Source organism: Canis lupus, chromosome 27 (assembly GCF_003254725.2).
Source record: "Canis lupus dingo isolate Sandy chromosome 27, ASM325472v2, whole genome shotgun sequence".
Lineage (NCBI taxonomy): Eukaryota > Metazoa > Chordata > Mammalia > Carnivora > Canidae > Canis > Canis lupus.
The window spans coordinates 11,669,602-11,697,429 of record NC_064269.1 but is presented as its reverse complement, the minus strand read 5'-3'; the positions used below and the strand labels follow the sequence as shown (position 1 = coordinate 11,697,429).

The window sequence follows — 27,828 nt, the reverse complement described above, 5'->3', positions numbered from 1 at the left end:
TGGGCGCACGTGACCCGCGCCGGCCAATCAGCGGCGGCGCCGGAGACTTCAAACGCGGCCAGCGCGGCCCAGCGCCCGCGGCCGGTCGGCGGGGGCGGCCGCCGCCGCAGCCTCCCCGCCGGGGCCGCCGCGTGACCCCTCACGGCCCGAGCTGGCGGCGGCTCCCGGAGGAAGAGGAAGAGGAGGAGGAGGTGGAGCCGCCGCCGCTGCTGCTGCTGCTGTGCTGCTGTGCTGCCGCCGCCGCCCCGCCAGCCCGCGGGACGACGGCCGCCCCGCTCGGGAGGACAGCCCGGCCGCCTCCTCAGGTAGGGCCGCGCGCCCGGCCCCGCCCGGGGGCTCACCTGGGGGAAGGCGGGAACCAGCCCGAGCGCGGGCCTTAAGGGGGGGGAGGGCGGGGACTTGAGATCCCAATTTCTCTGCACGCGAATCTCTGCCCAGAAGGTATCGTCGCCCTTAAATTAGAGGAAACGAAACCGAGGCCCGAGAGAGGTGAGGTGACCTCCCCCGTATTATTATATAATGAGAAGATGACAAAGGCAGGACTTTAACCTTGGTTTTAATTCCAAATGCATCCTTTTGCCCCCCCCCCCACCACTATTTACAATGGCTTTAAAAAAAAAACTCATAAACCCTTTTTCTTTCTCTCTCCCTCTCTCTCTCTCTTTTTTTTTTTTTTTTTAAATAACGAGTTTACATATTCCCTGGAGGCTGCTGACTGAGAAAGGAACACGTCTCTCCCGAGCCTCGTTGCCTCCACATACCGGATGCGTCGACCTGGCCCCGCGAAGCTCCAGCCCTACTTCCTCAATCTATTAGGTAATCTGCAACCAGATTGAAAATAAAATGCAGACGACGTTAGGCCACCATCCGATCTAGCAGTTCGCTAAAGGCTCTCAGACTCCAGAGCCTGGCATTCAAGAATTTCCACTTTCTCCCTACCTCCCTCTCCCTATCCGACTCCCTCCTCCCACCCACCCCCCATCAGAAAAGCTGCCTCCTGGCGAAGACAGCGGATGAAACTCTTGTATTGAGTCCCCAAAACTCTTCCTTCGCCTAGGTGTGTGGCTTCCTTCTGCATATTTCCCTCTTCTCTCCGTTTGTACTGTCTCTACCCATCTCTCTCGGTTCACAGCGAGTCCGAATTCTGTGCAATAGTAACCCTAATAACTGAAAGAATCTGAATGTACTATAAAGGGACTAGTGAAGTCAGGAGTCCCGGGTTTTCAGCCGACTTTCCCGGTTCCTCCGCTGATGGACCTTGGAAATTGGGCTTCATTTCTGTGATTCTCAACCTCTTCATCTGCAAAATGTTACCTGTATTTATTACGAGGTTGTGTAATTAATAAAATAGCTGACAGTTTTTTTTGTTTTTTTTTTTTTAGCATTGCATGCCAGGCACTTTGCAGATCTCTTCACACAGATGCATTAAAAAAAAAAAAAGGACTCAAAGTATTATGCAAATATCCTCATCAGGTAGCCTATCCCTTCATTTGAAAGACAAGGATCAAAAGGTGTTTTTTTTAATGAAAAGGGCGAGATTAGAGCTCAGATAGCTTCTTTATCTTTTACCAAACCATGGTTTCTGATTAACCAAATCAACCCAGTTTACAGCAGTCCCTGAACTCACTGCACCATGTGTACTTTTTGAAAGTGTCAGTTATCCAGACTCTGACCTCAAATTGGAAACCATGAGGAATATGATTGAGAAGAGTAAGCTAGAGGAGATCTAAGACCTAGTCCTCAATCTCTTAGTGATACAATGAGCAAACTTAGGTAAGTCTCTTCTGTAATATAAGGGAATTAAAACTATTTTTTTAAGTTTTTTTAGGAATTAAAACTATTACCTTAACTAAAGTCCCTTCCAAGTGTAAGGCATTATGATGTTTTAAAATTCCTCAACTAGATGGATCATCAAGGAGACTGGCAGGAACTGGTCTACTTATACATTGGCAACAATGTATTTTTAAGTCTAAAGAAAACCAAATCAGAGCTAAAACTGTCCCATGCTGCACGTCACCATTTCACTAGAATGCAATCTCCACCACTGGGAAGTAAACTCCACTTCTGAATTATTTAATCAGAAAGGGCTTGGTTTTATTTTTATTGTTATTTTAACTTTTATTTTTCATCTTCATCACTGCATGTCCAGCCCCTAGAATCCTAGAATAGTCTGACACCTAGTTGGTAGTCAGTAAATATTCTGAGAATGAATACATTCATTTACATTTATGTCCCAATTCTTTTTTTTAATAAATTATTTAAGATTTTATTTATTTATTCATTATAGACAGAAAGAGAGGGGCAGAGACACAGGCAGAGGGAGAAGCAGGCTCTATGCAGGGAGCCGGATGTGGGACTCAATCCTGGGTCCCCAGGACCACGCCCTGAGCCAAAGGCGGACGCTCAACTGCTGAGCCATACAGGCATCCCAATATGTGGCAATTCTTGAATGAGATAGGTTTTCCTAACAGGATTTACAGCCTGAGCATATTGTATGCAGAGGATGGTCAATCAAAGCTGAAATTTGTAACATCCCTTCCAACTGAACTTTTTACAATTCTGCAAAGTATGCTAACCCTTTTAGAAGAACTAGGAACCCAGTTTCTGTGGAATACAAAAGTACATGCCCTTGCACTAAACCAGCTGCCTCCCATTTATTGATGCTTCTTTTAGAAAAACCCCTTCAGGAAAAAAAGAAAAAGAAAAAAAAGAAAAGAAAAACCCCTTCAGGGCAGTCCCCGTAGCTCAGCGGTTTAGCGCTGCCTGCAGCCCAGGGTGTGATCCTGGAAACCCTGGATCAAGTCCCGCGTCGGGCTCTCTGCATGGAGCCTGCTTCTCCCTCTGCCTGTGTCTCTGCCTCTCTGTCTCTATGAATAAATAAATAAAATCTTTAAAAAAAAAAAAAAAACCTTCCTGTAGCAGGTTTCCATAGAGAGAATAATACGGGAGCTACTCCTGTTCAGGTGTCTCTCTTCAGTACACTAACAATTCAATACTTTAGACATGCAATTCACTAGGGGCTCTTGTAAAACGACACAAGCACTTTAATAATAGTTTTAAGAATAAAGTCTTGGGGATCCCTGGGTGGCTCAGCGGTTTGGTGCCTGCCTTTAGCCCAGGGCATGATCCTGGAGTCCTGGGATCGAGTCCCACATCAGGCTCCCTGCATGGAGCCTGCTTGTCTCTCTGCCTGTGTCTGCCTCTCTCTCTCTCTCTGTGTATCTCTCATGAATAAATAAATAAAACCTTTAAAAAAATAAAGTCTTGAAATTTTCTAATGATTTGTCTTATACAAATTAAAATAATCCCTAGATCATTGATATAATAATACTTGTTTCCATTCTAATATGCTTCCTAAAATGGCAGAGACGGAGAAAGTTACTGAAACTGCATGGGATCCTGTATACAGGTGAACAGTAATCTACCCTCTTGAGATGGATGAAGAGAGTGAGAGCCTCTTAGATCAAGAGACTGATGGTGGGATCCCAGAGACCCCAGGAGCTTCCAATTAGCCGTGAGTTTCTAGCAAGGAGGCAAACACAGAAATAAGAGCTATGTGTTAAACTTTTCTATGTAGTTATTTGGCAAGAGGAGCTAATACCTGAAGTAAAACTGCAATGTGAAGAAAATGGTATAACTGAGGGAAAAATGAGCTACAAGTCTTCCCTGAGGGAACTTGGAATGAAGGAGAACAATAATTAACTGCAATTGTAAAACCAATCACATTTTAAAAGATTGATTTTTGGTGGTTTTGTTTAGTTGGTTGGTTTTATTTTTGTAAAGCAGAGGTACCTTTCCTGATTTTGTTCATTATAAAACTTATATGTTACCACTCCATTAGTTTCTAGGTACCAAAATAAAGCAGAGAGGTAGAGTGGTTTTAACAAAAGAAATTTATTTTCTCACAATTCTAGAAGCTATAGTGTGAAATCAGGGTGTCGGCAGGGTTGGTTTCTTCTGAGGCCTCTCTCACTGACTTCTAGATAGCCACTTTCGCTCTGTCTCCACATAGTCTTCTGTGTATGTCTGTGTCCTAATCTCTTCTTAGAAGGACACCAGTCATATTAGGTTAGGGCATCCCCTAATGACCTCATTTTATCTTAATTACCTCTTTGAATGTCCTATCCCCAAATATAGTCACGTTCTGATGTACTGGGGAATTAGAACTTCAACATGAAGCTGCAGGGAGGGCAGCCCGGGTGGCTCAGCCGTTTAGCACCACCTTCGGCCCAGGGCGTGATCCTGGAAACCCAGGATCGAGTCCCGCGTTGGGCTCCCTGCGTGGAGCCTACTTTTTCCTCTGCCTGTGTCTCTGCCTCTGTGAGTGTGTCTCATGAATAAATAAAATCATTAAAAAAAAAAAAAAGAATCTGCAGGGAGGACTGGCATAATTAAGCTTGTAACACCAGCATAAAGAGGTCAGCAAAGATTTTTTAAATTAACGTTTCCAGTGTATTCTTATAACATTACTAGTACGGTTCACAGTCCTCGTCTGAAGCCTTCAGGCTGGATAGATTTCATTAGTAAGACATTTTGGGATTTTCAAAAGGCATTATGGTACAAATACTACATAATTACATAACCCTCCAAGTGGGTTCTCAAATAGTGCCCCATAATCAAATGCATTAATATTTCTGTAAAATATTTAATATTCACCCCATGTGGGAAAATCCATAAATCACCTCACCTCAGTGCTACTCAGGTTTTACTACTGAATTATTACAAACCAGGTAAAATATGAAAATGCTTTCAGTTTTCAGTGATTTGTGGATTACAGGATTATAGAAAAAGGACTGTGCATTTGAAAGAACATGAGGACAAAATAAGATTGAAAAGATTAAGATTAAAAACAAACATTCACGCTTTTTTTTTTCCTTTTTGGTAAGTATACTCTTTAATCCCCATCCCCTACTACCCCATCTCCCCTCACTTACCTCCCCTTGTGTAACAATCCATCTGTTCTCTGTATTTAAGAGTCTTGGTTTATCTCAGTCTCTCTCTTTTTTTTGTCTTTGTTCATTTGTTTTGTTTACTAAGTTCCACGTATGAGTGAGATTATATGATACTTGTCTTTCTCTGACTGACTTATTTTACTTAGCATAATATACTGTAGTTCCATTCATGTTATTGCAAATGGCAAGATTTCCTTTTTTATGGCTGAATGATACTCCATTGTGTATTTATACCACATCTTCTTTATTCATCTATCAATGAACGCTTGGGCTGCTTCCATAGTTTGGCTATGGTTAATAATGCTGCAACAAACTAGGGGTGCATGCATCCCTATAAATCAGTGTTTTTGAATTTGGGGGGTAAATACCCAGTAGTGTGATTCATGGATTATAGGATAGTTCTTTTTTTACTTTTTGAGGAACCTCCATTCTCTTTTCCATGGTGGCTGCACCAGTTTGGATTCCTACCAACCATGTACAAGGTCCCTTTTTCTCCACATCCTCACCCATACCTGTTGTTTCCTGTGTTTTTAGTTTAGCCATTCTGACAGGTGTGAGGTGATGTTTCATTGTAGTTTTGATTTGCATTTCCCTGATGATTGGGGATATTGGCATCTTTTCAGGTGTCAACCATTTGTGTATCTTCTTTGGGAAAATGTTCATGCTCATTTTTTTTTAATTTATTTATGATAGTCACAGAGAGAGAGAGAGAGAGAGAGGCAGAGACACAGGCAGAGGGAGAAGCAGGCTCCATGCACCGGGAGCCCGATGTGGGATTCGATCCCGGGTCTCCAGGATCGCGCCCTGGGCCAAAGGCAGGCGCCAAACCGCTGCGCCACCCAGGGATCCCCATGCTCATTTTTAAATCAGATTATTAGTTTTTGGTGTTAAGTTGTATCAGTTCTTTATATATTTTGGATACTAACCCTTTATCAGATATGTCATTTGCAAACATTTCCTATTCGGTACGTTGCCTTTAATTTTGTTGGTTGCTTCCTTCATCGAGCAGAAGGTTTTTATTTTGATGTAGTCCCAATAGTTTATTTTTGCTTTTATTTCCCTTGCCTCAGGGATCCTATCTAGAAAAATGTTACTATGGTTGATGTCAGACAGATTACTGCCTGTGCTCTAAGGATTATTTTTATATAATTATTTTAACTTAAATTTTAGGTAATTAGCATACAGTGCAATATTGGTTTCTGGAGAATTCAGTGATTCATCACTTACATACAACACCCAGTGTTCATCATAACAAGTGCCCTCTTTAAAACCCATCACCCACCCATGTCCCTCCATCAACTGTCAGTTCTCTATCATTAAGTCTCTAATGGGGCAGCCTCGGTGGCTCAGCGGTTTAGCGCCGCTTTCAGCTCAGGGAGTGATCCTGGAGACCAAGGATCAAGTCCCACATCGGGCTTCCTGCATGGAGCCTGCGTCTCCCTCTGCCTCTCTCTCTCTCTCTCTTTCTCTGTATGTGTGTGTGTGTGTGTGTCTCTCTCTCATGAATAAATAAATAAAATCTTAAAAAAAAAAAGAGTCTTTAATGGCTTGTTTCCTCATCCCCTTTTTTTCTTCCCCCATTTGTTCCCATTTGTTCATCTGTTGGTTTTTTTGTAATATTTTATTTATTTGAGAGAGAGTGTGTGTGTGGACAAGCACAAGCAGGAGAGAGAGAGAGGGAGAAGTAGAAGCAGACTTCTCTCACTGAGCAGGGAGCCTGATGCAGGGCTCAATCCTAGGACCCTGGGATCATGACCTGAGTTGAAGGCAGATACTTAACTGACTGAGCCACCCAGGAACCCCTGTTGATCTATTTCAGTTCTTAAATTCCACGCATGAGTGAGATCATATGGTACTTTTCTTTCCCTAACTTATTTCACTTAGCATAATACACTCTAGCTCCATGTACTTCATTGCAAATGCAAGATCTCATTCTTTATGATGGCTGAGTAATATTCTGTTGTGTGTGTGTGTGTGTGTGTATATATATATATGCCACATCTTCTTCATTCATCAGTCGATAGACATTTGGGCTCTCTCCATAATTTGGCTGTTGATGATGCTGCTATAAACATTGGGGTGCATGTACCCCTTCTAATTTGTATTTTTGTATCCTTGGGTAAATACCTAATAGTGCAGTTGCTGGATTGTAGGGTAGTTCTATATGTAACTTTTTGATCTTCAGGGGTTTTTATGGTTTCAGGTTTCACATTGAGGTTCTTAATCTATTTTGAGTTTAATTTTGTGTGTGGCAAAAGAGAGTAGTCTAGTTTCATTCTTCTTCATGTAGCTGTCCAGTTTTCCCAATACTATTTGTTGAAGAGAGTCTTTTTCCCATTGTATACTGACTCCTACTTCATCAAAGATTAATTGACCATATAATGGTGGGTTTATTTCTGGATCTTCTATTCTAGTGATTTATGTGTCTATTTTTATGCCAGTGCCATACCATTTTAATTACTGCCACTTTGTAAAGTAACTTTAAATCTGGAATTGTGATACCTCTGGTTTTGTTTTTCTTCTTCAAGATTGCTTTGACTATTTGAGGTCTCTTGTGGTTCCATACAAATTTTAATATTGTTTGTTCTAATTCTATGGAAAATGCTGTTAGCATTTTGATAGAGATTGCATTAAATCTATAGATTGCTTTGGGTAGTATTATAGACATTTTAACAGCATTTATTCTTCCAACTCATGAATATGGAATGCTTTTCCATTTCTTTTTGTTGTCCTTATTTCTTTCATTAAGCATTTTATAGTTTTCAGAAAACATTCACACTCTTTGACACAACAATTCCACTTTGGGGAGTATATCCTAAAGATACAACTTGAAATGCATAAAAAGTTTTTACACGAAGACAGCCATTGCAGTTATTTTAATAAACATTGAAAATAGCCTAAATGCCCATAATAAAAGGACTAGTTAAGTAAATTATGATCTAACCAAAGGATTGGATTTTAAGCAGTCATTAGAAACTATGTTGAGGATGTGAGGGCACCTGGGTGGCTCAGTGGTTGAGCATATGCCTTCAGCTCAAGTTGTGATCCTGGGGTCCTGGGATTGAGTCCCACATTGGGCTCCCCATGGGGAGCCCACTTCTCCCTCTGCTTATGTCTCTCCCTCTCTGTGTGTCTCTCATGAATGAATAAATAAAATCTTTAAAGAAAAAAAAGAAACTGTTGAGGATATGAATAGACATTTTTTTCAAAGTAGATATGCAGATAGCTAACAGATTTGTAAAAGGATGTTTAACATCACTAATCATCATGGAAATGCAAATCAGAACCACAGTTCTGATCACCCCACACCTGTTAGAATGGCTATTATCAAAAAGACATGATGTAAGTGTTGGTGAGAATATGTAGAAAACGGAACCCTTGTGAACTGACAGTAAGAATGTAAATTGATGTAGCCACTATGGGAAACAATATAGAGGTTCCTCAAAAAGTTAAAAATAGAACTACCACATGATCCAGCAATTCCACTTCGGGGTATTTATCTGACGAAAATGAAAATACTAACTTGTAAAGATAACTGTACTCCTATGTTCATTGCAGCATTATTTGCAATAGCCAGGATAGGGAAACAACCTAAATATCTATTGACATGTGAATGGAAAAATAAAATGTGAGATATATATACACACACATACACATGCAATTACATACACACACACAGCAATATTTTATACGTACACATGCACACACATACACCACACCATAATGGAATATTATTCAGCTGTAATGAAGAATGAAATCTTGTCATATATAACAATGTGGATGGACTTTCAGGGTATTATGCTAAGTGAAACAAGTCAGAGAGAGAAAAATACTATATGATCTCACTTATATGTGGAGTCTTACAAAATAAAAACAAACACCAAGCTCATAGATACAGAAAACAGAGTGATTCTTGTCAGATGCAGGGGTTTGGTGGGTAAGCCAAACAGTTGAAAGGAACCAAAAGGTTAAACTTCCAGTTATAAAATAAATAAGTCCTGGAGATGTGTAGCATTGTGACTATAGTTAATAACACTGTATTGAACTTTTGAAAGCTGCGAAGATTAGGATCTTAAAATTTCTCATAAGAAAAAAAGAATTCTTTGATTCTTTATGGTGACAGATGTTAACTAGACTTATTTTGGCAATCATTTTCCAACATATACAATTTCCTGTTGAACGTTATCCACTATTAATGAATTCTGTGTTCTATCATACTATTTGATTTGAGGAAGACAGATGAGAACCAACATGTAGAAATAAGAGGCTATGTTGAAAGCAGTGCTGGGCTGGTTTGGAGTAAAGAACAAATACAGGAAGAGTAGAGTCATGATTGGTGGGGCTATTTTTAAGGCCAGACCTTGGGATTAAATAGGGAACCATTCAAAAGGCTTAGGATCAAAAAAACAAACAACAACAACAACAACAACAACAGGCTTAGGATCTAAGGAGGGAGAGATATGGTGAGGATTCAGAATGCCAGGAGCTGATTGTAGACAAAGAGTCATCCTGCACTGAAATGCAATTGAAGTTGTTTCCAGGCTTTAATTCGCTCTAAAGTAGGTCCACTCACCCTCTAATGCTAGTGTCTTTGATGGAGTCATGTGAAGCCGGTTCTGCAGATGTTGGTAAAACTGGCAATTGGATTCAGCTTCTACTACAGAAAGGAATTGCTTCGGCTGGGAGCAGCCCTCAGAGAGGCAGGGAGCAGACTGGAAAACAACAAAAAGGCAACAAGAAGGTGAGAAACAAGTACCTTTTTCTTCTTTAAAGATTTTACTTATTTATTCATGAGAGATACAGAAAGAGAGGCAGAGACATAGACAGAGGGACAAGCAGACTTCCTGTGGGGAGCTCGATGTGGGACTCTATCACAGGACCTCAAGATCATGCCCTGAGCCAAAGGCAGATGCTCAACCACTGTGCCACACAGGTGTCCCACAAGTCCCTTTTTCCTTCTGCCTTTTAGTCTCCTGCTGGCACCCCCTACTGGCATGGCCCTCTAACGAAGCTGAAAGGTGGTCCCACCAGCACAGTGCCAGCTCCAGGATCACAAAGCAAGTATAGGGCAGCCCCGGTGGCTCAGCGGTTTAGCGCCGCCTTCAGCCCAGGCATTATCCTGGAGACCCGGGATCGAGTCCCACATCGGGCTCCCTACATGGAGCCTGCTTCTCCCTCTGCCTGTGTCTCTGCCTCTCTGTGTGTGTGTGTGTGTGTCTCTCATGAATAAATAAATAAAATCTTTGAAAGAAAAAAAAAACAATTCCTAAAGGATCTGGTGCCAGGGTTTAAAAAAAAAAAAAACACAAAGCAAGTATAGAGTGTGGTTTTGGGGGTGACAGACAATGACTGAATAACTGCCAGTGACCCTCTGATGACTCAGCATCCACACAAATGCTTCTACATATGTTTAAACATCCATACAATAACAAGACTTCTCTCTTTTGCCCTAGATGCAGCCATCCTGTGTACAAATACATTCTCATCCTTCCCTAAAAAGGCAGAGACACAGTACCCCAACAGTCATGGTGCCATTATCTGGGAGTCAATGACATCATCTATCTCCATGCCTTTTTAGTTACTCCTTAAATTCAGTCACAGTCTTATCTGATTTTCTGTTATTAAAGACTAAATTTTAAAGTTAGCCTCCAACAAAACTTGTAACCAAATAATATAAGGAGAAAGAGAAAGAAGAAAATAGTTCATATTGACAAATATACATACTACAAGCTCACATGAAACAAGCAATAAAGAAAAATATATAAAAAGAAAAAGAAAAATATATAGTTGCTGCAATCCTCATTTCTGTAACTGGTCATGGAGCATACTTGATATTTACAACTTTTTTCCACTAACCGTTCTGTAATTTATGTTTCCTTTTTCCTAAGTCAGGCATTTAGCCAGTCTATACATTGTACCTGATGGGGTGACCCAAACCTTCATTCCTGAGTGCTCAGTGGTCCTGCCTTGGTTTGGTTGCTGAAATTTCCATTAACTTTTGCTACTGGACATTGAAGTACTAAGAGATGCTCTCATGAGTATCGTGGGTTGAGTACTGTGTCTCAGCAGTTAATCAGTTAATCAACTTAGTTTTCTCTTTGTAACCAGGATCAGTATCCCCATCCGATAAAGTAACTCCCCTATTTATTTGATGGTTCAGTGGCATGAGGAACATTAAACATCCACCTGTCAGCTTTATCTTCTAACTCAATAGAAGAACTATTACTGTGACCTTCATGGAGGCATTCCTACCCTGGGAGTCAAGAGCTCCAGACCAGCAGAGTTTGATGTTACAGAGATGGAAAGAAAAAATTCTGCAGGCATGTTTTTAGGCATTATAGTGAGAAAAGCCACTTCTAATTCCATTTCTTGATTCCTAGATTTATTCTGGCTATGGAAAATATAGCAAAACATACTGTCTTCTGATTCAAAGTATATACTATATCTTATAAGAACCACATTTTTTTCAGAATATGATCTCTAAACCGACTGAATCTTGAGTAAGCCATTCCACTGTTCTGTTAGGTCAGATACTTCTGGGAGACAGAGAATGTGATGTGACCAGTGAATTTCATGGGCATGAGTCCATTGCTGTACTTCTTTTGCTGTGAAGGAAGTTCCTTAACAGAAGCAATGTTGTACAGAATATAATGAAAATAGATAAGACACTTTATGAACCCACAGATGACGGTGCAAGAAGAAGCATTATAGACAGGGAAGGCAAATCCATATGCAAAGTATGTGTCTATCCCAATGAAAACATCTCTTTTTTATTTCCATGAGGGAAGTGGTCCAATATGACCAACCTACCACCAGGTGGCTAGCTTGTTCCTTCAAGGAAGGGTGCCAAATAGGAGACCCAGTGTTGGTCTGTGCTCTCAGCTAGTTAGGTGCTCAGCAGTAACAGTGTAGCAGGCTACAAAGATGATAGTACTGAACTCATGTAAAGCCTCTATTCCAGACAACATGGCCATTTTGTACATGGGTCCATTAAGAAAGCACTAGGGTAGTTAGTTGATGGACATCAAGAGAGCATCGTTTTGTCCATCAGATGATGCCTTTTAGTGGGTGTTTGCATCTTCACACTGTGGCCCATTCTGAGAGGTCCATCCACATACCTCTTTCCCCAGACCTTGTATCAGTCTTCCAATCTTGTCCTCTCCAAGTCCCTGACCATTCAACCACTGTAGATCCATACTTCTGATCATATTTTAGTCCAGACAAGGTAAACATGTGTGTTGCTCTAAATTATATATAAATTATACTAATGCCCCTTCAGGGCCACCTCTCAATGGGACTATAATGATGCAACCATCCACTTCTTGTCGTTGCCAATATATCATGTAGAGCTATTCGTAAACCAGTCCTAGTTTTTCCTCCTCCATCAAACAATTGTAAGAAACTTCTTATAAGGCCATAGATGTGGATTGAAAGAGAGAGGAAGAGTCACTATTAAAGGAATCTGTGGGATCCCTGGGTGGCGCAGCGGTTTGGCGCCTGCCTTTGGCCCAGGGCGCGATCCTGGAGACCCGGGATCAAATCCCCACATCGGGCTCCCGGTGCATGGAGCCTGCTTCTCCCTCTGCCTGTGTCTCTGCCTCTCTCTCTCTCTCTGTGACTATCATAAAATAAAAATAAATTAAAAAAAAAAAGTAAAGGAATCTGCATTCATTTTCTTGTGTTTTTCAATTCTGCTCAAATCTAACATATTATATGCCATTTCCAATTGATGTTGCTTGCTGCCATGCACACCGAACCTTATGACTTACTTAGTGGTCCGCATTGCACTCATTTCATAAAGAGATGCTCAGTTAATATTGTCACTTGATGTCTCATGGTTAGGCATTCAGTCTCTATCCAGAGCTAAATACCAAGGCAGGAACTATTTCTCAAAAGGAGAATCATTATCTGTAGAAGAGGGGATGGGTTTGCTCCAAAGCCCTAGGAGTCTGCACTGTGATTTCCCTTATGTGCAAGGGATATCCATTTACTATATAATAGAGTGAATAGCTATTGAGTATTAAATATTCTTACAGGTAATTTCATTTTCTTGTTAGAAAATCTTGTTAAAAATGTGTTTTTTGATCTGTTGGTCTTCCTCAATATTCTATTTTAGTTTTTATTGTTTTCATTGTTTATGTTTATTTTTCCATCACTTTCCTATTGTGCTTTTCTTACATGTTTCTTCTTTTGTTTTCTACAGATACTGCCCTTTGAATAGATCGTTTCCAATTTTTCCTCTTTTAGTTTTCTATTTGATACACTTCTCCTTAGATTTTCTTTTTTTCTTTTTAATGATTTTTTAAAGGATTTTATTTATTTATTAACGAGAGACACAGAGAGAGAGAGAGAGGCAGAGACATAGGCAGAGGGAGAAGCAGCTCCATGCAGGGAGCCCAATATGGGACTTCATCCCAGAACTCCAGGATCACGCCCTGAGCCAAAAGCAGACGCTCAACCTCTAAGCCACCCAGGCGTCCCTCTCCTTAGATTTTGTATACTTCATTCTCATATCCACTTTTATCTCCCCATTTCCTTTAAATTCTATTTTATTTCTACTAGTTCTTATTGGTGCCATTTTAAGTTTTTAGCACATACCCCGGGACAAGATTTTTACATTTATCTTTATAGAGTTTAGTGGATTCCAATGGAAAAACTTGCACAGTATATAAGAATATTTATATAGTATGGTTGGATTAGTCATTTAAGAAGGTCAAAATTATATGATTGATACAGCTGGAAATCAGAGGTTCCCAAAATGAAGAGATTTGTGTTCTTTAGAGTCATTTTGCATCACTAGCTCTTTTGAGTACGCTTACAAATCTGTATGTATAAATATGAGGAGAGTGTGGGGAAAGCAACTCCATGTTTATATCCTATAGCCACGTAAGTAAATGGTGTTATATTTATTATAAAGAGGAACATGTTAATAAACTCCACAGTTGTAAAGATTTCATCCTCAATCATATGTTAAGTAATTTTACAAGCTTCCAGCACAAAATATAAATACTGTAGCTACACTTAGAACACCTAATAAAATCAAGTATATTTTAAACATTTTTATACTAATATGTTTGACCCAGAAAAATCTATAACATATCTGAAAAAGTTTTAAGTACCCAAAGTCTTTCTGCCAACAGCATAAACACAGCTGCAATGTCAAATTACTCAGCGGTGAAAATACTGTTTTCCTGAGATACAATCTTGGAGACAGATGTTTAAGGAGAAATTCCAATCTGTTATCATATATAGCTTCATAAAAAACTGATTGAACAAGCATCATTTCTTGCAGTAATTTAAATATATCTCCAGGAATTCCTACAGGGATTTCTTGCAGCAAACACATTACTATATAAATAATACATTTCATTAGTATATTCTATAAGCAAATAATCTTATTTTAGTGATATACTTAAGTAACACTTGAGTAACATATTTTACATATTATATATTACTTGACATTTCTCAGATTAAGTATATTTTAAATTTTTAATACGAATACATTTTGGCAATAAGCAAGATAAAATTATTTGCTTGCCAGTGGTTACGTGCATTATCCATAGCCAGAATGCCTGGATTCAAATTCTGGCTCTGAAACTTGCTGTGTTATCTTAGACAAACTATTTAACCTATGCCTCAGCTTTCACATCTATGAAATGAGGCTAATAATAATCTATGTACTTACGGCATTATTATGAGGGTCAAATAATATATGAAGAGCCCTTAGAAACAATGCTTAGCACTTACAAGTAATATTAATGACCTTGCCGTTTTTCTGAGGTTGCTCAATGGAATGACTAGAGCCAGACTCATAGTTTCCAATACCAGCTTTATAGCCTGTCACCTCCGTAACAATATTTAACCTTTTCATTTTTCATTTTCCTAAAATGAGAATAACACTTGCCTCATAGAATTATTGTGGGTTGATATACATAAAGTACTGTGGCTTATACACAGTAAGTTCTGTACAAATGTATGCTTCTACTAGCAGCCCTTGCTTACCCTGAATGCCAGTGAAGCTTGAAAGTCCTTAAGAATTTAGTGGAATTTTTAGGTAGCCCATTTTTAGGTAACTCCTCCTGGATTCCTCCTGTCAAGGTTCTCCATGCCTTTCCAGGCAACTGGAAGTTTACAGTTAATTATTTATATTTTAGATGAAAACAACAAGGACAGAGATATAGAATCAGCTGAAGGTGGTAATGTATTGGAGTTGGCTCTGGTTCTCCTACTCTGGAACTGTTTTTTACCTAAGTATTTTTTGTGTCTAAATATTTGTCAAAGTTTCACTTAGCTTCTCTGATCCTCAATCTTCTCACTTGTAAAATCAAAGGATTGTTATTCAGAAGTCTCTCCAGTCTCTTCTGGGTGTAAAATTCTGAAACTCTAGCATTCTATCCATAAGATAGATGGCATTATGGATGGCATTTGGGTGTGGTGTGGTCTGAGAGACAGGATCTTAGTTGCTATTTGAATCAAGTCCATAGCTGAAATACCACTCACTGTTGGTAGCAGCTGCTTAAACTATGGGTCTCTATAAATCCTTTAACTTCTTGTTATTATGGAGGAAAATAACCAAAATAAATTGGAATGTTTATAATAATATGTATATAAAATAATAATAATGATAATATGTATATCTCCGATTAAACTGCTATATAACTCCTGAACTACTTTGAAAAAACAGAGCTGTATACAGGTTTTTGAAAGGTTCTAAAATCCTTACAAATCCAAGCATAAATTTTAAGTTTAAATGAGGAAATATATATTTGTAAAAGTTCTTCACACAGTACATTTTACAAATGCAAGATGTGATCATGTATAAAAGCAATCTGGTCTTAACCCTATTTGAATAGAAGAACTTTATAACAAGTCCTAGAGATGGAAACCTCTGATTATTTAGCAAGCATATAGAAGTCCCTGATTCCAACTGACATCAAAGCGTTTCTACATGATAAGATGTCCAAGTAAGATTTCATGTATATGAAGTCATGCCAGTTGCTAGGAGGATAAGCAGCTTTACTTTGATGGTTTAGAGTTTCCATATTTACTTTCAGCTCCTCTGCCAGAGGCACATACTTTTTTATTCCCCTCTGCCTCCAGATAAATTTCTAAGATATTTTTAATAGCAAGGCATTTTTTCCCTACTGCTTTTTTATTTTTATCGGATGATAGAATAACTAATCTGTTGGAAAATTTTGTTCATTATTATGGCCCTTGGTATATCATGTAGTGGTTAATTCTATAGTATCCTTTAAAATATGGCTTCGGTTTATCTTTGCAGTAATATAGTGATCCATTTGCTAAAACATATTTGAAGGACAAGTTTTGGTGCAAATTAGTGCAAAACTACAGTATCATGTCTGGCATAATGTTTACTACATTAGTACATCTCTCCACATACTCTGCAGCACCCATCTTGTTTTTTTTTTTTTTAATGTGCTTCTTGATCATATATTCATTGTTTTACTAATCAACTGCAATAGAACTCCAGGATTATTATTAGCTAGGCTTTTCATGATAATATATGTACTTATTTTTTTAATTTTATGTTTCAATTTAATACAGTAAAATTCACTGTTCTGTGGGTTTCGACTAATGCGTAGAGCCACATAATCACCCCAATGGTCAATATGTGGAACAGTTCCATAACCCAAACACTTCCCTCTGGCAGCCCCTTTGCAGTCAACCCTCCGATCTCTAACCTCTGGCAACTACTGATCTGTTCTCCACCTATAGAGTTACCTTTTCCAAAATGTCATATAGTGTCATACAGGTCAATGTATGTAGCCTTTTGGGTCTGGCTTCTTTCACTTAGAATAATGTGTTCAAGATTCATCAATGCTATTGCTTGTGTTGATAGTTTGTTTCTGGGTGCCTGGGTGGCTCAGTTGGTTAAGCATCTGTCTTCAACTCAGGTCATGATCCCAGGGTCCTGGGATCAAGCTCCACATTGGGCTCTTTGCTCAGCAGAGTGTCTGCTTCTCCCTCTCCCTCTGCCACTCTGCCTGCTTGTGTTCTCTCTGTCTCTCTGTCAAATAAATAAAATCTTTAAAAAAATAGTTTGGTTCTTTTTATTGCTGAGTAGAATTCCATACGTATATGTATCATATCCCAATTTGATTGTCCATTCCGCAGTATAAGAACTTAAGAGTTGTCTCCAAATTTTGATGATTATGGATGAAGCTGCTGTCAACATTTGCATTCAGAGTTTTGTGTGAATATAAGTGTTAACTTATCTTGGGTAAGTACTTAGGACTGGGATTGATGGGTCAATGGTATTTTATCTTTAAATTTGTCAGAAATTGCTTTGGAAACTTCTTTCCAAAGACGCTGTGCCATTTTGCATTTTCACCAGCTGTGTATGAGAGTTTTAGGTGCTCCAAACACTCATCCACACTTGGTATTGTCAGTCTTTTTTTTTTTTTTTAATCACAGCCATTCGTGTGGGTATATAGCAGCACCTCTTTGTGGTTTCAATTTGTGTTTCCTTTATGACAAACAATTTTTTCATGAGTTTATTACCCATTTGTATGTCTTCTTTTTTTTTAATTTCGAAAATGCATTTTTAAATTGCAGTCTAATATATAACATTATATTGGTTTTAGATTTACAGCATAATGATTTGATATACACTGCAAAATGATCACCACAATAAGTCTAGTTACCATCCATTTCATACAAAATTACACATTTTCTTTTGTGATGAGAATTTATAAGATTTACTTGCTTACAACTTTCACATATGCAATACTGTATTATTGACAGTTGTCACCATGCTGTACATTATATCCCCATGACTTATTTTATAACTGGAAGTTTGTACCTTTTGACCGTATATCTTCTTTTTTTATATATATTTTTTATTTTTTTAAGATTTTATTTATTTATTCATGAGAGAGAGGCAGAGACACAGGCAGAGGGAGAAGCAGGCTCCACTCAGGGAGTCTGATGTGGGATTTGATCCCGGGTCTCCAGGATCAAGCCCTGGGCCAAAGGTAAGTGCTAAACTGCTGAGCCACCCAGGGATCCCTTCTTTTTTTTTTTTTTTTTTTTTAAAGATTTTATTTATTTATTCATGAGAGACACAGAGGGAGAAACAGGCTCCATGCAGGGAGCCTGATGTGGGATCCTGGATCCCGGGATCACACCCTGGGCCGAAGGCAGATGTTTAACTGCTGAGCCATCCAGGTATCCCTTGACCATGTATCTTCTTTAGTGAAGTCTGCTCAAAACTTTTAAGCGGCCAGCCTTTAATTTCAGCTTAGGTCATGATCTCAGGGTCCTGGGATGGAGGCCCACACTGGGCTCTGCACTCAGCAGGGAGTCTGCTTAAGGATTCTTTCTTCCTTGGACACTGGGGTGGCTTGGCAGTTGAGCATCTGCCTTCGGCTCAGGGTGTGATCCTGGAGTCCTGGGATGGAGTCCCATATTGGGCTCCTTGCGAGGAGCCTGCTTCTCCCTCTGCCTGTGTCTCTGCCTCTCTCTCTGTGTCTCTCATGAATAAATAAATAAAATCTTAAAAAAAAAATTCTTCCACTCCCTCTGGCCCTCCTCCCACTCACATGCACTCTCTCTCTCCCTCTCAAGTAAATAAATCTTTAAAAATAAACTTGGTATTTTCTTATTGCTAAGATATTTAAAATTATAGTAAACATACATATTTAACTTTTCAACCATTTGTAAATATATACTTTGTTGATATTAAATGCATGCACAATGTTATGTAACTATCATTACTATCTATACCCAAAACTTCATCACTCCCAACAAAACTCTGTACCTATTGGACACTAACACTCTCTTCCTCCTTCATCCCCTATTTCCTAGTAACTTCTCTACTTTTTTTTTTAAGATTTTATTTATTTATTCATGAGAGACACCTAGAGAGAGAGAGAAAAAGAGAGAGAGAGAGGTCGAGACACAGGCAGAGGGAGAAGCAGGCTCCATGCAGGGAACCTGACATGGGACTTGATCCTTGGTCTCCAGAATCAGGCCTGGGCTGAAGGTGGCGCTAAACCACTGAGCCACCGGGGCTGCCCAACTTCTCTACTTTCTATATCAATTTTTCTATTCTGGGTGCCTCATATAACTGGAATCTCATATCTGGCTTATTTCCCTAAGCATAATTTATTTGTTTATAAATAATTATAAACAAAATTTGTTATGTTTGAAAGTCCATTCATGTTGTACCATATATCAAAATTTCTTTCCTCTTTATGGCTGAATAATATTCCATCATATCTAATTACTGAGTTCTATTTGTGTTCTGTTTATAAGTCTTTTATTGGTTATATACTTTACAAATATCTTCTCCTGATTTGTTTCTCTTTTCATTTTCTTTTAAGTTTTTCAAAGAGGAAAAAAATTAATTTTGATGAAGTCCAATGTATGAATTTTTCCTTTTTTTTTTTTTTAAAGATTTATTAGTTTATTCATGAGAGACCCAGACTGAGACAGAAAGGCAGAGACATAGGCAGAGGGAGCCTGACACAGGACTTGATCCTGGATCCTGGGATCATGACCTGAGCCGAAGGCAGGCGCCCAACTGCTGAGCCACCCAGGCTTCCCTTTTTTTTTTTTTTTTTTTTTAGATTTATTTATTTATTCATGAGAGACACAGATTGAGGGAGGGAGGCGGAGACATAGGCAGAGGGAGAAGGAAATTATCCCTTTTAAGGACCATGATTTTGATGTGTATCTAAGAACTCATTTCCTAACCCAGTGTCATAAAGATTTCCTTCCATGCATTCTTCTGATATTTTTAAGAAATATTTAGAAGAAATGCTTCTTAGAAGAAATTTAAATATTTTAAGTAGAAATACTTATATAAAGGTCTGTGATCCATTTTGAGCAAATTTTTATATAAAGTGCTTGGTATAAATCAAGTTTATGTTTTATATAAATCCAGTTGTTCCAAGACAATTTTTTGAAAAGACTAGTCGTTCTCCATTGTATTGCCTTTGCATCATTGTCAAAATCAATGGGCTGTATTTTTGAGGGTTTAATTCTAGACTGTATTATGTTCTGTTGATCTATGTGTCTATCCTTTTGCCAAAACCACACTGTCATGATTATTGTACATTTATAGTAAGTCTTGAAATCAGATAGTGAGTCTTCCAACTTCTGTTTCTTGTTTTGGCTTTCGTAGCCCCTCCCTCTGTCTTTACATGTAAATTCTAGAAACAGTTTGTTAGTATCTACAAGAAAGAAATTATTTTTTTTTAGAGAGAGAGCACATGCATATATGGGGGAGGGAGGTTGTTCAGAGGGAACAGGAGAGAAAATCTTAAGTAAGTTCCAGGCCCAATGAGGGACCACACATGAGGTTTGATCTCACAATCCTGAGGTCATGACCTGAGCCAAAGTCAAAAGTCGGACGCTTAACTGACTGAGCCACCCAGGTGCTCTGATATCTATAAGAAATTCTGTTGGGATTTATTGGAATTGGGGTGAATTTATAGACCAACTTGGTGAGAATTGACATCTTAGCATTTGTGATTATTTTTGGATGCAACTATCTGATCCTAAACTTTTGCAACAAATCCTTCACTTCTACTACATTTAACATGATATTGTCTTCTACTAAATATAACATGGTATTGTTTTATCTTGGCTAACCTAATACAGGTATTTAAAATGAAGTTCTTCATGTATCAATTGAATTGTTTCCAGGTGATTTTGTGTTATAGTAGATTATTTTCCACTATGAAATTTTAGTAATGCAAAGCTATGGTCATTTTTATTTATTATTTAAATATATTATTATTATTATTAAAAGGCTGATGATTTTTCTTTGATTTTGGAACTATTTAGATCTTTACATGAGCTAAAATCTTTGTTTATTGATTGATTGTGGTAAAATATACATAAAATTTACCATTTTAATCATTTTAAGTGTATAGTTTAGTAGCATTAATTACATTCACATTGTTGTATAGTCATTACCACCATCCATCTCTAGAACTTTTTTCATCTTCCCAAATGGAAGCTATTAATTAAATTATTATTTAATGACTCCTCATTCCCTTTGTCCCCTAGCCTTTAGCAACTATACTCCACTTTTTCTATGAATTTGACTACTCTAGGTTCATTCTACAAGTGGAGTCATAAATTATTTGACTTTTTAAAAAAGATTTTATTTATTTATTCATGAGAGGCACAGAGAGAGAGAGAGAGAGAGAGAGGCAGAGACACACGCAGGGAGCCTGACATGGGACTTGATCCCGGGTCTCCAGGATCACGCCCTGGGCTAAAGGCTGCACTAAACCGCTGGGCCACCAGGGCTGCCCATTATTTGACCTTTTGTTACTGGTTTATTTCACTTACCATAATGTCTTCAAGGTTCATCCATATTGTGGCATATGTCAGAATTTCCTTCCTTTTAAGATTGAATAATATTCCATTGTGTGTATATACCATATTTTTTTATCCATTCATCCACTGATGGACACATTGATGGATTGCCCCTACCTTTTGGCCAATGCGATTAATGTGGCTATGACTATGGATGTACAAATACCTGTCGAAGTCCCTCTTTTCAATTATTTTGGGTATATCTCAGAAATTGAATTGCTGGATTGTATTTTATGTTTAATTTTTTTTCTGAGGAACCACTGTACTATTAAGCTGAAATCTTAAAAGAATGTTTTACTTATTTAATATCCTTTTTATGTGTTATTGCCAAATTTATGGGAAATATTTAGGAAACAAATTGGATTATAGATATTAATAGACAGTAGTGTGGCTAGTAGGGAGAGTCAGGAAGAACCCAGTGAGAGAAAATATATTTCAACAAATAATTTCTAATATTTCCTTGTACTTATATTAGTGCTAAAACTGCAGTACATCATGTTCATGGTATCATTAACAGCTTCCTCAAATTCTAATATTGGAGATAAATTCAGAATATGGATTTAATTTTTTATTTGATTTCTATGCAAAAGGAAAATCTGACATTTCATAATCCTTAGCTCTGGAAACAGCTTTGCACCAGGGTTTTTAAAATCTAATAATCCCTTTAATAAGCCATTTTATGGCTGTATCTAGAAGTTATCATAACACTGTTTTTAAAACTCTATGGGAAGCAAATACAAACACTACAAAGAATTCAGTTATTTATTTATTAAGCCACTAGTATGTGACATTCATTGTGTTATATGCTAAGAATTTTAAAATCAAGACCCTATTCATTTAGAATTTGCTACAGATATTTCAAAAAAAAGCACAGCTGAGTAATTTGAGAAAAATAATTACGTTTTAGATGGAATAGTACTTATATTATTACCACATATTGAAGTGGTGTAAACTTTCCAAAAAATTTTATTTGTACAGAGATTGCTTTAAGGATATGGGTAGTATTTGCACACTGAAGAGTTTCAAATTTCCTTAATTGGAAACCAGCCTTCAAGTCACCTTGGGCCCTAAACTAATAGAGAGATGAGATCCTTAAAATTGACACTTCTACCTCTTTCTGTCTCCTTCCCTCTCAGTCACTCAGTAAAAGAACACTTTAGAAACCATGTCACTCATCTAGCCAGATCTATTTTCAGGAGCTCACGACATACATCATGCACTGTTTTATTTAGAATACAAGCAAAGGCTAAAGACTATTGACAGATGACTGTAGCCTTATCTGGCCTGACTCCAGTAGAAGTCTTAGCCTGGAGCCATTTTGAACCTTAAGCCAATTAATCCTAAAGTATTTATCTCCATCATCCTCAGTCACCTCACAACTGCAAACCACAATATCCTTCCTTCACCAACATTTATACTCTACCCTATTTTAAAGTATTGCTGTCGTGTTACTGCTTTGTACTTTCTCCCCAATAAATCACTTTCCCACTGGTGGTTTCCTGTCCACCTTAACCCTTTTTATTGTGCCTTTGGAGTACCTTCCCCAGCAACCAACCAAACAAACCCTTTTGTCAAGGACATTGATTATCCTTTCCTCTCTGAATTGGCTGCTAGAAAGCTTAGGCAAATTGTGTGAATGAACTCCATGGAAATGGAAGTGAAGTTCATTTTATCATCTTGTTCTTGTTTCTTTTTTGCTTTATCTCTAATACTTTTTAAAACTTTTTCATGTTGTTAACATCTTTGTAAAACCTCCTTAAGTACCCTTTATTTTATTTTATTTTTTTTAAATTTTATTTATTTATGATAGTCACAGAGAGAGAGAGAGAGAGAGAGAGAGAGAGAGAGAGGCAGAGACACAGGCAGAGGGAGAAGCAGGCTCCATGCACCGGGAGCCTGACGTGGGATTCGATCCCGGGTCTCCAGGATCGCGCCCTGGGCCAAAGGCAGGCGCCAAACCGCTGCGCCACCCAGGGATCCCTAGTACCCTTTATTTACTTATTTATCTTTTTATTTTTAAGTAGGCTCTGTACCTAGTGCAGAGCCCCATGTAGGACTTGAACTCACAACTCTGAGATCAAGACCTGAGCTGAGATCAAGAGCTGGACACTTAACTGGCTGATCCACCCAGGCACCCCCTCATTAAGTACCCTTTAGAATAGTATGAGAGTATAATTAATACTCTCATGAGGTTATAATAAATAGTACTCTAGTGTTCACTAATTACCTATCCAAAATCTATTCCCTCTCCTTTACTAACAGAATATCAGTTTTAGTTGGAACATCAGTATGCCCCAGGTCAGACAATTTTGATTTTTTTTTTAATTTTTTTTTTTATTTATTTATGATAGTCACACAGAGAGAGAGAGAGAGAGAGAGGCAGAGACACAGGCAGAGGGAGAAGCAGGCTCCATGCACCGGGTGCCCGACGTGGGATTCGATCCCGAGTCTCCAGGATCGTGCCCTGGGCCAAAGGCAGGCGCCAAACCGCTGCGCCACCCAGGGATCCCAATTTTGATTTTTTAGGCTCCTTTAAAGCCAGGTATGGTCAGCTGTAGACATGGTGTTTGCTAGTGAGATGTAAATGGAAGTCTACTTCACAGTTTCGAGAATAGCTATTGTTTTGCTATTAAGAGGGGAAACTCAAGTTGGCACACACTTTGCCCTCCTCCTTCTCTTCTTCTGGTCTATTACTAGAACATGATGGCTTGTGTTACAGAAGCCATCTTGGTACCATGAGGTCAAAAGCCACATGCTAAGCAAGGTGTCGCAGGAAGCAAGCAAGATCTTTCCCTGATGGTCTCATGAAGCCACAATACCAACCTTGAAATGCTTATTCTTAGACTTTTAATTTCATAAGATCAGTAAATTCCTTATTTAGTTAACCTAGGTTGAGATCCTGCTACATATTATCAAATGTAACCTAACTCTTTCAAAGTCTATACTTCAGTTTCTCCCTTTGAATAGGCCTCCCCTGACCTATGCCTTCAGTAGCTGCCTTCTTACCTCACTACTTTGACTATAACCCCAGATTATTCACTCTCTCATGCCAAAAGAAGCACAGGCCTGAGAGCAGGTGTCATCATGCTCCTCCTTTTTAAAAAAATCTATTTTAACCATTACTTTTCCACTCTTAAACTTCTTTAAGGTTTACACCATTGATTTCATCGTTCAGTTCTGTTATCATTATCTGATGTCCTGAAAGAAATTCCCCTCAATCTTAGTGTCTGTAAAGAACTCTATAAACATCCTAAACAATCTCAATATTGATATGCAACGTCATAATCATGAAGTTTCTTGACTTTCTTAACCACTCCAGCAGCCCATACCCAAAGCCTCATTCTGTAACATGTTATCTTTTTGAGCTCCTCTCTGTGTTTTTTAAAAGATTTTATTTATTTATTTGAGAGACAGAGAAAGAGAGTGTGCATTAGCAGGGGGAAGGGCAGTGGGAAAAGGAGAAGCAGATTTTCTGCTGAGCAGAAAGCCCTGCACGGAGCTCAATCCCAGGACCTCGAGATCACAGCCTGAAATGAAGGCAGATGCCCAACCAACTGAGTCAATCAGGCGTCCTTCTGTGTTGTTTTTTTTTTTTTTTATAAAGATATCAGTGTGTATGTAATTTTTTTAAAAGACAGCTTCTGTCTCTTAATTAGCAAATTCATCCATTTACAATGTTCATGGCTATAAGTTTGGACAAATATTATCTTATTTTGTAGTTATTCTGTACCATGTTTTCCTGTTGCTTCATTTTATCCCCATTTTGCTTTTTGTTAGGGTAATCAAGTTTTATTTCATTTTATTTTAACTGCTTAGGGGTTGTGTATTCTATTTCTATTTTTTTAATCTTTTTTTTTAAAGATTTTATTTATTTATTCATTATTCATTCATGATAGAGAGAGGCGGAGACACAGGCAGAGGGAGAAGCAGGCTCCATGCTGGGAGCCTGACGTGGGATTCAATCCCAGGACTCCAGGATCGCACCCTGGGCCAAAGGCAGGCGCTAAACCGCTGAGCCACCCACGGATCCCCTTCTATTTCTATTTTAGTAATAGCCAGTAACGTTTATTTTACAGTTTGGTTGGGATAAAATTTATGTCATACAATGAACCCATTGAAAGTGGATTTTTCAATCATATTTAGCAAATTTGTACTGTTATGCAACCATCACTATAATTCAGTTTTAGAACTCTCTCATCATCCTCTAAAATTTCATGATGTCATTTATAGTCCATCCCCTCCCCTGCTCAGCTTCAGGCACACATTGATAGTTTTGCCTTTTCTGAAAATGTCAGTAAATGCAATCATAAAATATGCAGACTTATGTGTGGCTTCTTTCACTTAGCATAATAATTTTTTTTAAAGATTTTATTTATTTATTCATAGAGACAGAGAGAGGCAGAGACACAGGCAGAGGGAGAAGCAGGCATCATACAGAGAGCCTGACGTGGGACTCGATCCAGGGTCTCCTGGATCGTGCCCTGGGCTGCAGGTGGCGCTAAACCGCTGCGCCACCAGGGCTGCCCACTTAGCATAATAATTTGAGGTTTATCCATGTTGTTGCCTGTATCAGTTATTCATTCCTGTTTATTGCTGGGTAATATTCATTGCATGGATATGCCATTTTTTGCTAATCCATTTATTAATGAGTTGATGGACATTTAGATTGTTTCTATTTGTTTTTGTGAGTAATGTTGCTATGAATGTTCACCTAAGGTCTTTGTATAGACATATGTTTTCAGTTCTCTTGGGCAAATATCTAGAAGTGGAATGGCTAGATCATTTCAGAGAAGTATGTGCTACTGCTATCCACTGCTTGGCATAAGCCAGAAAAAGTGGAGAGAACTAAACTCTGGCTACATATGCTCCAACCAATAATCCTGACAGTTCCACTGGGCTTTTTCTCACTCTCCTTGTACAATCCTTCTGAAGGACCCCTAAAACAACTCCCTTCAACACCTCTAAGGCAACACCCATATTTTTAATAGTCCCCTTCTTCACTTTTGGGTTTGGGTTCTCCCTCAAACTGAGATCATCTACTTTTTTACCTTCAGGAATATCTCATAATTTCTGACCCACAAACAGCATCTTTATTTATTTTCAATGATGCTATGAATTTATTTATAGTGTAACTTGTCCTAAGATTAGAAGTTCTGACCATAAGACAGTAGACAACAATCAAATCCCAGAGTAATATGATAGACCCACATACAGGTTTCCAAAGCAAATGTTTGAGAATCAGTTAGAAAACTTACATATGATGAGGATATAAAAAGGTTAAGAAAGTGGAGGAGGAAGAAAATTTGTGGAGAGAGAGAGAGATACTGCAGTAATAATTATTCCACTCCTGTCCTACAACCTTCCTCCTCCTCCCTCCCTCTCAAGCCCAGCCAAAGCAGACTTCAGGAGACCACTGGAGGACTTGATCTATGTTCCCTGGAGCTTGGGAAGCACATTGTTCTGACATCTGACTGAAGCCTCACGCATCAAAGGATGGGAACCTCTGGCAACTGGCCCAGGAAGTCAAGGGCAGAGATACTGAGTGATGCTTTGCTTTGAGCAGTGACTGCATTCCCCTCTGACACAAGCCAAAGGTGTGTGACCATCAACGATGAGGTGTAGAGCTTTGGGGAGGAAAATTGGCCAAGGGTCATTTAAAAAGTGTTCCAGAGCTTCTGCAAAAGGAAGAAAGCTGTGTGAGTGGACTGAGACTCTAGAAGGGAAGCTGCAGGGGCCACTGAGGAAAATGAATTCACCACAGCACGTGCAATTGGATAAACACAACCAAAGAACCGAAACCCCCCCCTTAAGAGAGTCAGCTTTCAACACCTCCAAGGCCTAAAAAGCATGTGGCATCACTTAAAACAGTTATCAGTCAAATGAGAACTTTCTGTGTCCCTTTTTCTTTCTTCTGCCCTTGTGCTCCAACCTGCCAGGGGCTGCAAGCTGTGAGGAGCCCACTGAGGGAAGAGAAACAGAGAGAGAAAGGAAACTAATACCATCTCTTCCAGGTGTCAGGAATCCTGCCTGAAGCTGTCCCTAACTGGAGGAGAGGAGAGGATTTCATTCTAAAGCAGTTTTAGGATTAGGATTCTTACAAGAAATTGGTCACACTAATTTCCATATTCAGACTGTGTTTTGTGACTTAAAGGGAACATAAGAGTATCTATTTCCTAAGAGACATAAGAGACACCGAAAGAGTCATGGGGGCCTGGGGGAGGTCTCAAGGGGGTAGCAGAACCGCTTCCCTCACTTAATAAGTTTAGAGGGACAGTAGTCAACCATAAAAAGTTAGTTCATCAATTACAAACCTTAGGTTGGGTTTGTTAAATTATATGATTACAATTTCCATATCTGTTCTGCTATTTCTAGGGATTTAAAGTGGAGGGAGAGGCTGAAGTGTCTTCATAATCCAACTGTTTCACCTCTGAAATATTTTATTTTGGTTTCTGAAAATAACTGCCTATTGTTTCTTCCTATGTACTTCTAGCCACCAGTTCATTAAATTCCCTCTGTCTCCTCA

The 27,828-nt window shown here is 38.8% G+C and overlaps 1 long non-coding RNA gene across 4 annotated transcripts; it reads left to right on the top strand.

Moving 5' to 3' along the window:
- Nucleotide 1: 1 nt before the first annotated feature.
- Nucleotides 2–27,828, top strand: LOC125753787 (uncharacterized). 4 transcript variants are annotated; one of them, XR_007406309.1, is made up of 5 exons: nucleotides 2–305; nucleotides 690–816; nucleotides 3,367–3,514; nucleotides 9,539–9,693; nucleotides 10,406–12,481. It is a non-coding gene; the product is annotated as an uncharacterized LOC125753787 (long non-coding RNA). The 4 variants fall into 4 exon arrangements; XR_007406312.1 differs by lacking the exon at nucleotides 10,406–12,481 and adding an exon at nucleotides 9,922–10,385; XR_007406311.1 differs by lacking the exons at nucleotides 9,539–9,693; nucleotides 10,406–12,481 and adding an exon at nucleotides 26,691–27,828.